This window comes from Panthera pardus, unplaced genomic scaffold, assembly GCF_024362965.1.
Source record: "Panthera pardus isolate Hobbes unplaced genomic scaffold, ASM2436296v1 HiC_scaffold_2, whole genome shotgun sequence".
NCBI lineage: Eukaryota > Metazoa > Chordata > Mammalia > Carnivora > Felidae > Panthera > Panthera pardus.
The window spans coordinates 27,525,296-27,542,041 of record NW_026526765.1 but is presented as its reverse complement, the minus strand read 5'-3'; the positions used below and the strand labels follow the sequence as shown (position 1 = coordinate 27,542,041).

The following is a 16,746-nucleotide window of genomic DNA, read 5'->3' as shown; positions in this document are numbered from 1 at the left end:
AGGTATTAATTCAGATAACCCCATGATTCCTCATAGTATTTATAAAAACCAAACCATTCTCAGGACCTGCCTCCAAAATATTAGGCTAGTTCTACTTTGCTTAAGTCAAGCCCAGCTTAGATGCCAGTACACCCACCCCCCAGCACATCCTGCACTATGTTAGAACGATTTCTGTGCTGATCCTACCTCTGAATTGTTCTATTTAGTATTCTGACCATATGGCTTATAATACTTAGCACATAAACGGCATTCTGCAGATTTTATACAATAAAGTAAAATGTGACACACAAAAAATTCTTACTGAGAACATTTTTCGTGTAACACTAAGGAGCTTTCGTGCCAAACCCACACTGTACACAGACTTTTATGAATATACTCTAATTTAACCTGAATTTCACCCAATCAAAAGGCTTTCCAAAGTGAGTCCATAACTATGGAATTTTAGGCCAGCTTGGCATCAAAAATACTTAGATTTCTCACACATGACTATGCATACCCCAGATCTGTCCTTATCCCTTCAGAAGAGGTTAAAAACCACCTATCCCAGAGAGCCATCGTGCGGGTAGAACAAGATAATGTGTGAAAACCACATATGATGTGCCTTGCACATAGTAAGTGCTAACTAAATGTTTGCTGCTATCATGAACACCTGTACCATACACCTTGCTCTGTGCTAGGCCTGGAAGTATCACAGGAAGTTAGACCCCCAAGGTAGGTTCCTAACCCACAGAGCTTAGAGGCTGATATTCAAATGTCTAGACTAAGAGACACAGATCTGCGATGCCACTATTTCTTTGCCTGTTAAACCTCCGTTCTGATTTATGAAACTGTAGGCACTTCAACCCTGTGGAAATAATTTCCCTGAAACATTTTAGTGATTCCATTAAATTACAAAACAGTCAGGATATAAGACAGATAGCTTTTGGAAGCTCTTTCTACAAGTTAAGAGCATTCATGTTTTCTAGTCTTCAAACTGAAGGCTAGACTTTTAAAGTTACTTGGAAGATTTACATTTAATAAAGGCATTTTTCCAAATTACCACATGCATTTATAAATGCCAAATAGTATTTAGGACATCCAGTTGTTGAAATATAAGCCAGATTGTGGAATGAAGTAATACTTAGTAGGTCAAGTAAGGGGGAAAAAAAACTAGAAGCTTTACTGTTCGGAAACTATGAAACGTTAAAAAAAAAAAATCATCAGTAATTAAGGACATAAGACACCTGAAAGACAAAAGAGCTGATACAAGTATATATTTTTTCTAAGATTTCATTAATTGTACAATTCTTTTAAAACATATTTTTACACATGTAAAGAAGATTCCTTATTTTAAAAAGTTCATAAACTACAGAAGGGTAAAAATGAAGGAGAATCGCTTTCAATTCAAGAATAATAACCCTATTAATTTTTTGTATTTGCCCAATTTTTTCCTACGCATACAGCAAAAGTTATGCTCTGTAAGCTACTTTTCTTACCAGGTAATATATGCTGAACATTTCCCTATATCAGTAAAGAGTTCCATCAAAGGTTTTTAATAGCTAAAATGGTAACAGTAATGTTAGGTTTACATAGTTATAAGCAGCTCTGTCTTGAACACCTTTGAACATTCATGTTGGTATAGTATAGTGTATTTTCAAGAATAAATGAGATAATGCACAAATGCTGCTGGAATATTCCTAGCCTACCAGCTCATCTCCCCAGTTCATAAGATTACAATTTTTTTTAATCCTTCAGACAACTTACGATGTAACTCAACATATGTGCTTTTCCTTCTACTAAAATGCCTTTAATGTCTAAGTGTCATGATAAAATCTTGGTATAATTTCTCCTAGCACCTCAGCATTAGAGACCAAAGCCCACTGCTGAGGCAGAGAACTGACCCAACTTCTAATAAAATTGGGGCCCTATACTTCCTCCAAGGTAACAGAGCCAGCGCAGTTAATATCAGCTTCCTAGTCTCCATTAGAACACTGGGCGGAGTGGGGGTGGGGGTGGGGGTGCAAGAGTCCCTTGAGGAGAGGGCAATGCTTATTCTTCCAGGTACACAGCCTTTCCAGCTCACTCCCCTGCCCACCAATTGGTAGGGTTATCGAGTGACCACACAGAGAGACTGGGGGTACCTGCAAGAACAAAGACCAACATCTCTTTCACCGGTTGCCATTTACTGACGCAGTGGATTGGCTGATTTCCCCCATGTCCTTCTGAACAGGAGAAAAGAGAACTGGAGAGAAAGGAGGGAAGGTAGAAGAGGAGGGCGGTGACATCAGGGAAGAAGCCAACACACCCACAGTTTGGAGAGGCAGGTCAAGTAAGCTTCCAGGGACTCAAATGAACACCATGCTATGAAGCCTGACTCGAACCAGCTTGCTGATACCTAACCAAGATGGTTGCCATGGGGTAAGAGGTCCCCACCAGCAAGAGGGTAGAGAGAAGGGTTAGGAAAGGTCCAGCCAGAGGCAGACCCCCTCCCTGAGGCAGGGAGCAGAGACTGGGGATGTACTGAGCCAGCTACCAGCCCAAGACACAGCCTCAAGGACAGCATACACTCGCAGCAAAGTGTAGACAGGTTTGCCTTCCCTCCTTACCCCCAGTGCTTCTTTTCTGTTCCCAACCTGGGGGAGGGGCAGTAGACCCCAGATGACGAAGGGGAAGAAGGGGTGAAAGAGCAAGATACCCCACCTCTCCCTTTACTTCAAGGGCTAAGAGTCAGGGTCAAGTTGCACTGGGGAAAAGGGAGAAGACTTAAATCAACTAGATTCACCTCTGGAAGTTTATGGAAACTGCACGTTGTGAAGAGACAGGAACGGGAGAGTCAGCCTGGCATGGATGAAGAAATAAAGACCCTTTCAAAGTCATGCCTCATGGACTTGAGACCGTTCAATAGCTCAGCTGCATCTTGAATACAGTTAAATGCATGTGTGCAACAGGGGCGTTACAGTACTGAGTTAGGCGTGGGCTCAGAATCTGGCTTGGCCCATTCTTTCATTCACTCAGTAGATATTTATTGAGCAACTTCTCTGCACTGGACAGAGCTATGCACAAGAGTTACAAAGGCCCTGTGCTCAGGAAAGTTAAATTCTGGGTGCCTGTGTGATTCTGGAAAATTTCCTTTACCTTCCTAGGCCTCAGATTCCTCATGGCATCTTGTTCTCCTATTCACCACCCCCACCCCCCCGCCAACTGACTTCTAAGAGTCCTGGAAATTAAGTATAATAAAACAAACAGGATTTTTTGCTGTTGTTTTGTTTTGTTTTAAGCAACACACACTTTAGACAATGAAACGGAGACAAATGGCTTGTGTTACAGAAAAGCAAGCACAAGCCACATGGAAGCTTCTAAACACAGAGGAGTTACTGCGGGCTCTCAAGTGCAGGACGGTTAAGCGGATGCAGAGGAAGTCAATAATAGCTTGGTCTAGGTGTCAGTTACAGCCTTATTATCACTGTTCCTAGAGAGCAGGAAGAAAAATCTTCCAAGTACCAAAGAAGGCTCTATTAATAACTTTAAAATATAAAGCTGTGTAAATATTTTGCAAAATTAGCAGCAAGTGCTAGCACTTTGTACGGTGAGACTCAGAAGAACTGTGTCAGTAAAAGTAGCAATAAGAATTCAACACGCCCAGTACTACCGCTATAGCCACTATACCATCCAATCCATGGGCCAGATTTTTCTGGTTATTTCTAGAGAGTGAGACACGTCCTGGTCATTCGTCCACAGGCTATAGCTTAGCATTGCTGTAGAGCAGACAGAGAACCCCATCCCCAAAGCCCAGATCCCACCTTCACTGACTACAGGCCTCTGGGGCAGTCCCCGGAAGGCAGACTGTCCCGTAGCACACGTGTCGGACTTTTTCTTACCAAGGCTGCTTCAGGAGACACCTCCACCTTGGGGCCTGTGATTCCCTCCTTACCACAAAGTGAAGAGGCAGAAAAGAGAGGGAGGGTGAGGCATTCGCTCCACTACTCCCCCACCCCCACTTTTAGTCCTTTAGCACAACGTGGCCACCCTGGTCATGTCTGGACTCCTGGACGTCAGGCTCTTCGTCACTTGGGTTGAATCCTAACCTTTCTTGCTTTGAACCTGTGCAAACATCACCCGGCCCATGTGATCCTAGTGCTTTCAATTGCCTTCTGTCAACACAGAAGACAAAGTTCACAAAGAAAGATCACCAGAGCATCTGCGACTTAACTAGTCGTTTCCTTAAATTTGTTTTCCCGAACTCTTTGTAAGATGTTGCTGGCTATTTCTTTCTTTTTCTTTCTTCCTTTTTCATTTTAATCCTGCAGAGGGGGGCGCCTGGGTGACTCAGTCGGTTAAGCCTCTGACTTCAGCTCAGGTTATGTATGATCTTGCGGTTCATGGGTTCAAGCCCCGCATCAGGCTCTTTGCTGACAGCTCAGAGCCTGGAGCCTGCTTCAGATCCTGTGTCTCTCTTTGTCTGTCTCTCTCTCTCTCTTGCAAAAAGAAATAAACATTAAAAATATACGTACTTCTTTTAAAATTCTGCAAGAGGGAAGCACTTAGGCAGTTCAGTGCCAAGAGACTGGAAAACAGAAAAGGAGTAGGTAAGACAACCCTGCCAACCTCTGTGTAGACAGGTCAGAAAACACAAAACCTCCCACAGGTCAAAAGCACCGGGGCTATTTTCTCTCACGTGTTCTAAAATAAATAAGTAAATGTATAAATATGCAAATAAAGTGTGTCCTACAAGAGTTTATCTGGAGCATACAATTGCAAAATAACTGACCATTCACTTAAAATATAAAATAACCCCACAAATATTACTTTAACAAAATATGCTTGTTTTAGGTGAAGATAAATAATGTAGTTTAAATACATGTGGGTATATTGTCTCAATCTACAACATTACATATTTTTATGTTTGAGATTTAACTTTTTTTTATTAACATTTATTTATTATTGAGAGACAGAGAGAGATGAGCATGAGCATGGGAGGGGCAGAGTGAGGAGGAGACACAGAATCTGTAGCAGGCTCCAGGGTCTGAGCTGTCAGCACAGAGCCCGACGCAGGTCTTGAACTCACCGCAAGATCATGACCTGAGCCTAAGTCGGATGCTCAACCGACTGAGCCACCCAGGCACCCCTATGCTTAAGATTTTTTTTTCTTTTAACATTTATTCATTTTTGAGAGTGAGAGAGACAGAGCATGAGCGGGGGAGGGGCAGAGAGAGAGGGAGACACAGAGTCCAAAGCAGGCTCCAGGCTCTGAGCCGTCAGCACGGAGCCCAACGCAGGGCTCTAACTCAGGGACTGCGAAATCATGACCTGAGCTGAAGTCGGACAACCAACAGACTGAGCCACCCAGGCGCCCCATAAGATTTTAAAAACAAAATATAACAACCGAAAACTATAGAAAGAGATGAGGAACATCCATATCCATAATTTGATACTCTCCTAAAAACAAAGTTAAACATTGAGCTTTATTTCCTGTTGGTCAACTTTCCCAAGTATTTCTTTTCCAGTAAACTGACTTTTGTCCTGTTTTCTTTTACTCATATAATTAAAAACAACTTTGTAGGGCAATAACTTGTCATTTTATAAGACATAAAAAATTCCATAAGTTATTTGGAAAAAATTAACATTCTTTTGTTGCTTAGCATTTAAGTTATTTTCAGGAAGGGGCTATAAAGCACACAGCCAGAAACATATTTGTGCGTATCATTCTCAAAACTATCTTCGATAAGACTGTTTTCCACAAAGCACACTAGAAAAGTGCAAGGCCACTGGGTATCATCCTGTAGAAAATGTTCACAGTAATATAACAACGGGCAAAAGCACGCAGTTTTTTTTAATATTATGGAAATATTTAAACATATCCAAGAGTAAAGAAAGTAACTTATCATCCTCCTCAATGACTACCAACTGATGGCTGTCTCATTTCATTTATATTCCCACCCTAAATACTTCCTTCCCCAGATCCTCTATGGTCAATCCCAGACCACATAACACAGCTTCAATAAATATTTCAGCATGGCTCTACACAGTAAGAACTTTGTTTTAGAACATGAACACAATACCATATCATATCTTAGAAAATTAGGGCAATGCCTAAATGCAGCAAACATCCAAAGTCCCCATCATCTCAAATTTTTTTTGGTTTTTTGGACTCAAAATACAAACAAGTTTTCTGCATTGTAAATGGTGGTTCTGTCCCTTCAAGTCTCTTAATTTGTAAATTCTCCTCCCCTCCTACCATGTTTTTCTTTAATTTACTAGTTCAGAAATGAGGTCACTGACCTACAGAGTTTATACTAACTGAATACCACTAGAACATTTAACATGTTCCTCTATGTCCTTATTTCCTCTAAATTCAATTTGGGGGCAGCAATAAATACTTCATGGGAGGGGCTGGGTACTTCCATTAGAAAGCACATAATGTGTGGTTTCCTCTTGTTTCAAGTTAGTTTGATCTTTGGGTTTTTTAACTTTTTATTATAAAAAATTACAAATGTTTTTTTTTTTTAAATTCAAACTAAAAAACAGAAAAGAATATAATGAATCCCCATGTAAACATCACCCAGCCTTAACAAATACCAGCTTATGTCCTTCTCCCTTGTCTGCATCTATGCCTTCATTCATTTCCCTTCCTTCCCAACCTAGACAACTTTGAAGCAAATTCCAGACATCATATAATTTCATTTCTCAATATTCCAGTGTATATCCCTAAAAGATAAGGATTTTTTAAAAATACCGTTACTACACCTAAGACTTTTAAGAATAATTTAATATCATCAAATATCTGATCAGATCTCACATTTCTTTGACCATATTGTTTTTGGCATTTGATTTTAACCTACAGGGTTTGATTACTGGCAAGTTGAGAACACATTCAACGTGTTCAGTTACTGGCTGTGAATCGTCTTTGGGTGTCCTCTGATTGTTTTGAATTGAGTTGATGGGTTGACAATAATAAAGACTGATGGCCATTTTTCTCACAAATATTCTCTGGGTCTGTTCTTTGCCTACTAATGGGAGGTGGGGAGGGGCAGTGTGCCCTCATGTCCATCTAATACCCGGTGAATTTAAGCTAATTTAAGTGTACTTTGTGATTCTTTCTATTGCTTCTAGGCTCAGAATGCCTTCCTTCTTTCAAAGATATAATGAATATTCAATTCCATTTTCTTCTAGTTCCTTTAAGTAATCTGCATTAAGTAATTCAGGTCTTATATTCTTAGGAAGCTACTTGGTTTACATAAATCCAAAATTTATTTCCATGATCCCTAAATCACAGACACTGATAGTAAACAGAGTTTCAAAAAAGTGGTGTTATTTCTAAATGATTTGAATCCTTTTGCAAACTACCCATAAATATATTTCCATTTGCTCCTAAAGAAAAATGTCAATACCTTCTAGAGAAAGGGGAGCCCTGTCACCTGGTTTTAAAGCACTCTAAATAATTAGTGTGTTAATTAGTTTTGCACAAGAATGAAAAGTAGTAGGGATTGATTTAAATCACAATGAAGATGGTGGGGGGAGGGGTGGTTTAATGGTTTCTTCTTTAACAGTTACCAACACGTTTTAAATAGACCCAGGCCCTTTTAAAAGGAGGGCATTTGTGCTGCCTAAGTTTGGTTACCTAGGAGACCCCACCTCACCATTCAGCCATAGCCTCCTGCCTCAGAAAGGGAGCTTCAATTTAATAGATGGCTACTTTTCTAAGCTTCAATCAAATGGACAGAAGTAACAGAAGAAAAGTAAAATTCAAACATTACCTCAACTACAGTCCTAGATTTTTATGCAGGAATTCCCACGGTAGCAAAGTAGGATTATGATGCAAAATCCACCCCCCCACCCCCCCCAAAAAAACTAAACTATAGGTCTCATCGTTCTTCTATATTCTGCTGAAGATACGCAGGCAAAAAAGCATAGAGCAAGTGATTTATGAACAAGTGTAGGACGTGTTGAAATTCTGAAGCATTGTGTAAATACAATGGAGTCCACACTTGACGTCATGTTTAATGCTTGTACCATCAACAGAAATGTAGAGGTAATGAGTACACTATGATTGAATGTGTGTTCAATTCACTCATTTATTAAAACAAAAGGTTGGTTGAAAGCATCAAGAAAGGCTATATATGTAAAAGCACATGATTATTATTAATACCTCTATTTGAAAGTGAGCTTTTATCAAATCACCTTCTAAAATCCCACTTTTTTTACTTATGAAGTGAGCCCAGCCTACCACATTTGCATTAACACCATGCGATGGTTAACTGTATGTGTCGAGTTGGCTAGGCTCTGGCGCCCACATATTTAGTCAAATACCAGTCTAGATATTGCTGTGAAGGTATTTCTTGGATGTGATCAACATTTAAATCAGCAGATTTTGAAGCAGATTACTCTCCAGAATATGGATGGGCTTCATCCAATAAACTGAAGACCACAAAAGAAAAGACTGGGATGCTCCCCAAGACGAATTCTGACACCAGACTTGAAAACGTAATAACTCCACGGGGAGCCTGGGTGGCTCAGTACGTTGAGCATCTGACTTCAGCTCAGGTCATGATCTCACGGTTCATGAGTTCCAGCCTCACGTCGGGCTCTGCTGACAGCTCAGAGTCTGGAGCCTGCTTCAGATTCTGTATCTTCTTCTCTCTCTGTCCCTGCCTCTCCCCCCTCCCTCCCTCCCTCTCTCAAAATAAATATTTTAAAAAATGTAATAACTCTAACCTGTTTTTCCAGACTGCTGGCCTGCCCTGTAGATTTTGGACTTGCCAGTCCCATAAGTGTGTTAACCAATCGGTTAGAATCTCTCGATAGGCAGGGGCACCTGGATGACTCAGTTGGTTAAGTGTCTGAATTCAGCTCGGGTCATGATCTCACAACTTGTGGGTTCAGGTCCTGCGTTGGGCTCTATGCTGACAGCTCAGAGCCTGGAGCCTGCTTCAGATTCTGTGTCTCTGGATCTCTCCGACCCTCCTCCACTCACACTCTGTCTGTCTCTCTCAAAAATAAACCTTAAAAAAAATTCTTTTTAATAGAAAAAAATGAAAACAATCTCTAGATAGGCAGATGGAGAGGAAGAGGTGTTATTGGTTCTGGTCCTCTAGAGAGCCATAACTACTACAGATCATCACTACCCTGTATAGCTGACCTATAAAAGTAAAATTAAGTTTGTATTTATCTGGTTGTTTCCACATCCTATAAACATGGCTTTACAAACTTCCATTAAAATTCTAGGGCATGTTTACTAAAGCTGCCATAAATTCTATAGACTGGGTGGCTTAACCAATAAATTTTCTTTCAGTTCTGGAGGCTGAAAAATCCAAGATTAAGAAGCCATCAGGTTTGGTTTCTTCGGAGGCTCCTCTCCGTGGCTTGCAATGGCCACCTTTTCACGGTGTCCGCCATGGTCTTTTCTATATGCCTGTGTACCCCTGCTGTCTCTTCATGTGTCCAAATTTCTGAAACCAGTCAGACTGGGTTAGGGCCCAGGCTAAAGGCTTCATTTTAACCTACTCACCCTTTCAAAGGTCCTAATACAGTCACCTTCAGAACTACTGGGGGTGGGCGGGCTTCAACATATGAATTAGCAGGGGGTGTAAAATTTAGCCCATAACAGAGCGTCTAGTTGGAAAAATCTGATTTACTATATAGGCTGCACGGCATGCATGAAAGTCACTTTGGGGAGGGGGCACCTAAAGGTGCTCTAGCTTCCTCTAGAGCAGTCAGAAGTGTCCAGGAGAGGGGCACCTGGGTGGCTCAGTCGGTTAAGCATCTGAGTTCTGGATTTCAACTTCGGTCATGATTTCACAGTCCATAAGATCGAGCCCCACATGGGGCTCTGCTCTCATAGCACGGGGCCTCCTTGGGATGCACACTCACACGCTCGCGTGCTCACTCGCTCACTCTCTCCCAAAAGAAATAAACATTAAAAGAAAAGCATCAAGAAAAAACATACAAAGATACTTAGATTGGCAGAGAAAATAAGAGGTGATTTAAATAATGGCCACAAATCCAAGGCATAAAGACAGACATTTTGAATATGAGGCCCTGATTTGTCACATGGGCAATATTTTGCGTCCTGCTCAGGTGCAGCAGGGACTTATTTGAGCCTGCTTCATGACCCTCCCCACAGGCTGGCCAGTAACCATGAAACCAGCTGCCAAACCCCTCTTTAAGCCCAGAGCCGGGCATGATGTAAAATCCTTATAAATATAGATTAAAGACGTAGTTTTGACCACCAGCTGTTCAGTTCTCCAGATCTGACAGGCAATGATCTGCAGGAATCCAAGGGACACTGTGGGCCTTAGAAAAGAGAGAAAAAAGGCAAGGCAGCGGGAAGACCAAGAAGAAAACAGAAAACAGGTGAGAGAAAGGACAGAAGAAAATGACAAGAAATAGAAAGGAGAAGGCTGGGAAGGCAGGTCTCTGTCCCTTCTCTGAATGACACCGCACCATGTCAGAGTCCCACCTCTGACTAAAAACAAAAATGCCAGAATTTACACGTGAACGGCACATGGATATTTCCAAAGACTCTCTGTCTCGGTTACCCCTCATGCACCCCACAGAGCCTGGTGAGACCTCGTAGAAGTACTATGATTTTTATCTGACAGATTTAAAATCTGAGACAGTCATTCAAAAGTGACTTGCAGAGTCTGGAAGCACTCGAACGTTTTACAGGCTAACCCCATTCCATATTACTGATCAACAACTAGAGCCTCATCACCCCACCATACCTCCCTTAAACATTCTGCTTCACACATAACTGAACTATGTGATATATATGTATTTTTTAAATCCTGTGTTCACTCTTTCTCTACACTTGCTTTTTTGGCTCATCTGCCTAAGAGCTTAGTTTGTTCAGCTTTAAGGAGATCTCACTTCAAACCAGCTGAGGGAGAAGTGGTAGAGAAAGGATTATTTACTGGGAAACATGAGAGTGATAACACCAGAAGAACTCTGATCCCAGAGAAGTTGGTTATTCTTCTCCAGAGGTGACCTTCCAAACACTACAACTTTTCTGGAACAATCAGAGTCAAAAATAAATCTCAGGAAAAAATATAATTGATGACTTTTTATTAAGGGGGGCAAGGTGGGATATAAGTAACAGAGCTTTTGTCACGAAAGAAGATTCTAGCACTAGACGAAGGAAAGAGCCAGTCTTTGTCTTCCTGTGTGTGTCCTGCACCTTTGAGTTGAGTTACCAACAAGCCACTGACAGCCAGACATTTCAGTGACTTTTAGATGAAAACGCAGGATCTAGTTCAAAGCTGCAAAGTGATACCTTTCCTGGGACAGAGTTCAAAGTCCTGCATCCCAGGCCTTTTGGTTAAGGTCTTGGCTTTTGGTAAGTGCACCTCCTGGCACGCTACTGCAATAACCCAGGGAACACTAGTGCTAGTACACTCTAGAAGCTTCTCTGCCTATAAACTTACAGACCGCTCATATATTGTGGCACATTATGTCTTCCAAAAATGGCCCTGCAAGATTTCTGGTCCCATCTGCTCTTCCAGGACTTTGCCACCTGCATCAAGAGGCAGAGTTCATTTCTCCTCACCTGGTAGGACTTTCAAGTGATGGAATCTGGCAGAAGTGACACCATGCAACTTCCAGGCTTGATCATAAAGGGTGACACAGTTTCTGTTTGGTTCTCTCTCAAGATGCTTCTCTTAGAACCCAGTTATCACACTGCAAGGAAGCCCAGGCCACATGGAGAGAGAGCAATGTTTTGGCCAAAAGCCTCGGCAAAGGTCTTAGGTGAGGACAAGGGCGAGCATCCACCCCCAGACAATGAGCGAATGAGCCACCAGGCCTCAAGGCTTCCCAGATGAAGTCCCACGTCATGGATCAGAGACAAGCTGTCCCTGTGCACCCCATCCAGAAAATTTGTGAGTGTAATAAATGTTTGTTTTGTGCCACTAACTTTAATTGTGACTTGTTAAACAGACCTAGTAACTGGAATGCACATTATAGCCCAAGTTAATACCCAGACGCAAAAAAAATTATGTGGTTTTATACATTTTTGGCCTTGGATCTGTCCTGGAGATAAGGAAGCGCACGCAGGAGGGGAACCACAAACATTTACGTGCCACCTTCCCTGTGCCACATACCCTGTGTGGTACAAGAAAACTTCAAAACTTCAATTCCTCCAAAGTCCTATGAGATTTAACTGTGATGTCCATTTATTTTTTTTTTTAATTTTTTTTTTTTAACGTTTATTTATTTTTGAGACAGAGAGAGACAGAGCATGAACAGGGGGAGGGGCAGAGAGAGAGGGAGACACAGAATTGGAAGCAGGCTCCAGGCTCCGAGCCATCAGCCCAGAGCCCGACGCAGGGCTTGAACTCGCGGACCGTGAGATCGTGACCTGAGCTGAAGTCAGACGCTTAACCGACTGAGCCACCCAGGCGCCCCATGTGATGTCCATTTAAAGATGAGAAAGCAGAGGCACTGAAAGTTTTAGTAACTTACCCAGGATCATCCAGAAAGTAGCAGGGTTGGAAGTGTGAACCCATTATCTGACACCTGACTCTAAAACTCAGTCTTCTGCTCTCCCAGCAGAGCCCACCCTGGGGGCGTTGGTCCTAGTGTTTGGAAGCGGAGGGGGGGGTGGGAGGAGGACTTCAATTTGGTGCGGAATGAAAAAACTCCAATAGTCCATGAGCACTAGTCACTATGTGTAACATGCCCCCTGCCACACACAATTTTCAAATACAGTAAATTCCAAAATAACAATTCAAATTCATTTCACATATTATTGATCTCGGTATTGATTATATATCCTCTCAATCAACAGATAATAATAAAATAGTTCCTAGAAGTTAAAGGTCCGTGAAATTTATGTATGTATATTAGAACAGGGTTTTCACGCTTAAAAATGTTGGGAATCACAGACTATACACCTCCTTGTGTGTGATTAACGTTCTGCCTGGTAGGTTGGATAACTGTGTTACCACAGGAAAACACTTGTGAATGACCAACATTCCATCTGTGTGTATTTAATAAAGGTGGTTACCAAGGGATCACTCTTAAATAGTGGCTTTGAGAGGAGAGGTCCCCTCAGCCATAATTCATTAATTTGCTAATTGCTCTTCCCAGTGTGCATCAGCCAGCATTTGTCTTTAGCTAATGGTGATGTATGTGCCTTTCCACTCTACTTTGCACACAGGGCAGCAAGTGACAGGGATGACGAGCAGAGAAGAATGAGCCTTTCTCTGTCCTCTCCCTGCCCTGCCTCTGTCCTTCAGGATATCCTACTAAGCAAGCATTCACTTCCCATGGGCTGGGAGGAAGTGGTGATAGATTTGGGAACAACTTCATTAACCATCAGGAACGCGGAGCAAGTTCACTGCCCTCCCTGAGAAATGGGAACCAGTGCAGCTCAGATCTGGGCTAAAGAGGCAAGAATGCTGGTACTTCACCTCCTAGAAAAGCCTCCTTCAACAAAAGACTGACAACTCCACCGGAGGCCTTTGCTCTCACATTCACGGGGGAAGCCTTGCCTTGGGGATGCAAGTCCCACCACGTGACCACCCCCAGGCTCCTCTCCTGCCACCACCAAGCTCTTAAATCACTGCATTCCACAAGGATTTTTTTCTTCCCCAAATGGGGGGGGGGGGGAGAAAACGGAAGGAAATTACAATGTCCACTAAAGTTGGTTTATGTCAAAACAACTAAGAAATTCCCACTCACAAAACTACAGTGAAATTACATCTAGATTTTTTAAGTCTATGTTTTCTATTTGCAAGCTGTTCAGCTCTGGTTAAATGGGGAAAGAAGAAAAGAAGAAATGTGCTTTTAAAACTCTTGAGCCTTACTAATTTTAGGCATGTGAACAGTGTAAAGATACTCTTTTTGGTAACTCTAAAATATATAGTCTCAAAATGACCCACCAATTAACCAGGGTTTAATTCATAAGTGAAAGAAATGTCTTTCATCTTATTAAGTGCACAAGTAGAATCCATTACACCCACACAATAAATGTACGACTTTAAGAGTCACATATCGGCCACGGGCAGTCAGAGAACATTTCTCCCGACCCTAGAGAGGAAGCACTGCACCCATGACAAGAAATCTATGGTTGGGCATAGGAGGAGGAGAAGCCTTTAGCCTGAGGGTCCCCCATTCTTCCCTAGAACCTCACCAATCTCCCAACCTTGAAGGAAGGCTGAAGAGAACAGCTCTCATGGATATCCAGTCTCACCAGGCTTTCTCTCTTTCCTTTTAAAAAGAAAGGATGTAGAAAGCAGGAGGAGGAAGTGGAAGGGTACTAAAAGTGGGAGAAAAGATATTTTAAGAAACTAACCCCAAATTTATAATTAGCTATCCACATGATAAAAACTGCTGACCTTCCTCAGAGTCTTTTCTGAATGGGTGCAGAAATGCCGACCCAGGATATACCAGGGGATGTTCCCAATGGAACTGGTCCCAGCCAAGGAGCCTCTCTGCCTCACCTAGATTATCATATCCAAATTCCCACTTATCTCAAAAGATGGGGCCATGTGAATCCACCCATACTTATCCTCTAAAACCTTTGCCTTTCCTATAATACAGAATAGTTGACTATTGGTCTCATCTTTTGCCCCAAACTCCAGATGTATGTTATCAGGCCTCTCTAAGGTCATCGTTCTTCATGGATTTCAAATTCCTAGAGGACAGGAAATACGGTTGTTTTTCTTGTACTGTATTGCAACTACCCAAATACTGCATACAGATACATAAATTTGCACCAGGAAGTCCTTTTTTAAAAAATCCTCATTTCCTTTAAAGTGTCTGGCCTCATAAGAATTCTGGGGAGACTGATGAAAACATCCTTAATTTATTAAGTGAGGTAACTGTGATTCATTCATCCATTTATTCATTCATTCAACAAGGATTTACTGAGCCTGGCTTATGTGCTAGGCCAGGGATTTGGCAGTGAACTTGCCAAAGCCTATGTCCTCATAGGGCGGCTGCTCTAGGGGAGGAAACAGGACGTACACAAATATATCATAAACAAACAGGTATTATGTCAAGAGTAATACACACTTAATAAGTCAAAGTGAGAAAAAGAAGGGACAGGAGAATTTTATATTGGGAAGCAGGAGCATCGAGAAAGACTTCTCTAGGGTCTGAGGAAAGGGGGCCCTGAAGAAGGGTGGGGAAGAGCCTTCCAGGCTGGGAATAGCCAGGAAAGGCCCTGAGGCTAAGAAGGGCTGGGGGGGGGGGGGGGCTCAAGGAAATGCAAATGAGATTGTTTACTGAGCAAGCACACCACCTGAGGCCAGAGGGGGCTGAGCAGGGAGGGGTTGCTTTTGGACCTGGTCTGGGAAGCCACTGAAGGACTCTGGCCACAGAACTGACAGAAAGGATCTATCGACGCAGCCACCAGGAACAAGAGGAGAAGCAGCGAGCCGAATCTCAGTAAGAGACAGGTGTTGCCTGGACCAGGTGCCAACAGGACAATGAGAGACAGTTTGGGGACCTCTTCTGAAGATAAAACTAGTAGGCTTTGCTGACGTGACAGATATTAGGCCATTTGAAATAGAGAGGGTAGGGTCAAATCCCAACTCTGCCACCTACCTGAACTGCATGACCTTGGGGGAAAGATTTAACTTGAGTCTCAGTTTCTCCCGTAAAATGGAAGAACACCACTTTGGCCGCAAAAATATAGAAGTGCTATATAGAAGCACCTATTAGAATACCTGAGTATTACTTAAAAAAAATTCTTCTTTATCCCTGGTTAACCCAAATAACCCCCAACCCCAACAAAACCGCTGTCTTGCGGGAAGATGTCAGGAGAGTTTTCATGGTCCTAAGGTCCCCTTCTCGGATCCACCCTTTCTCTGATGGTCAGAACTGACTTTCATTACACTTTCAGCACAGCTGTTGTTTTCCAGGTTGGGTTGTTGCACTTCTAATCTTAATAGAATCAGCACACCATCCTACCCCTTATCAGAGAGTAGGACAGAAACATTACCTGAAAAACAGAATCCTGGGGCAAAGAATTTCTGACAATGCCAGAAGGTATTTGGAATAGTATTTCCAATTGCAAATTCAAAACCTCTACTCTTGCACTCAACAAAAGATGGCTAATTATTATTATATATTACTAGGTTTTAAAGCTGGGAGTTCTTGCCTTCTTTCCTGTCCCGGTAATTACAGTTAGGTCAGTGTTTCTAACTTATGTCAACATATGATCGAGATCATATGACCTTGAGTCCAGCAAGAAGTGAAACCACTCAGCCCTAAAAATCAAATAGAAAATCACTCTCCCTTCCTGGCTGGAATGCCCAGTAAAAGGTGCAATACACTTAATTGTGTTCCCTCCACTTCCCCATCCCAGTTAACCCATTGCCACATTTGCATGGTTTCCTCGCTAAAAACATGAAGTTATTTTGAAAATCTCATTTGCGTTTAATGTGACTTAACGGCTATTCTAAATACAATGGGTCGAGGAACAGAAAGCATAAAGTAGAGATCTAAAATGACATTAGATGGTTTAAAATGATAAGAAAAATCTGAAATAGCATCTTTATAGTTGAAACTTAGAAATCTATTTGAAGAATTCACAGTTTTAACAGAACCATAACTCCTTATTCAAAAAGAAAATAAGGGGCACCTGGGTGGCTCAGTCGGTTAAGCGTCTGACTCGATTTCAGCTCAGGTCATGATTTCACAGTGAGTTTGAGCCCCGCTTCGAGCTGTGCACTGACAGTGTGGCGTCTGCTTAGTATATTCTCTCTCTCTCTCTCTCTCTCTCCGCCCCTCTCTCTCTCTCTGTTCCTCTCCTGCTTGTGAGTG

At 42.1% G+C, this 16,746-nt stretch overlaps 1 protein-coding gene across 3 annotated transcripts in view; it reads right to left on the bottom strand.

The window, feature by feature from the left end:
• The window catches only part of RAI14 (retinoic acid induced 14), a 144,005-nt gene that overhangs the window by 78,021 nt on the left and 49,238 nt on the right, over positions 1-16,746 (bottom strand). The window contains exon 1 of one of the 3 annotated variants that reach the window (XM_053906914.1): positions 3,858-4,032. The exons of the other annotated variants lie outside the window; for them this stretch is intronic. The gene's annotated coding sequence lies outside the window, so the exon portion shown is untranslated. Of the gene's footprint in view, positions 1-3,857; positions 4,033-16,746 lie in introns of those variants that run through there. 3 annotated transcript variants of the gene reach the window in all.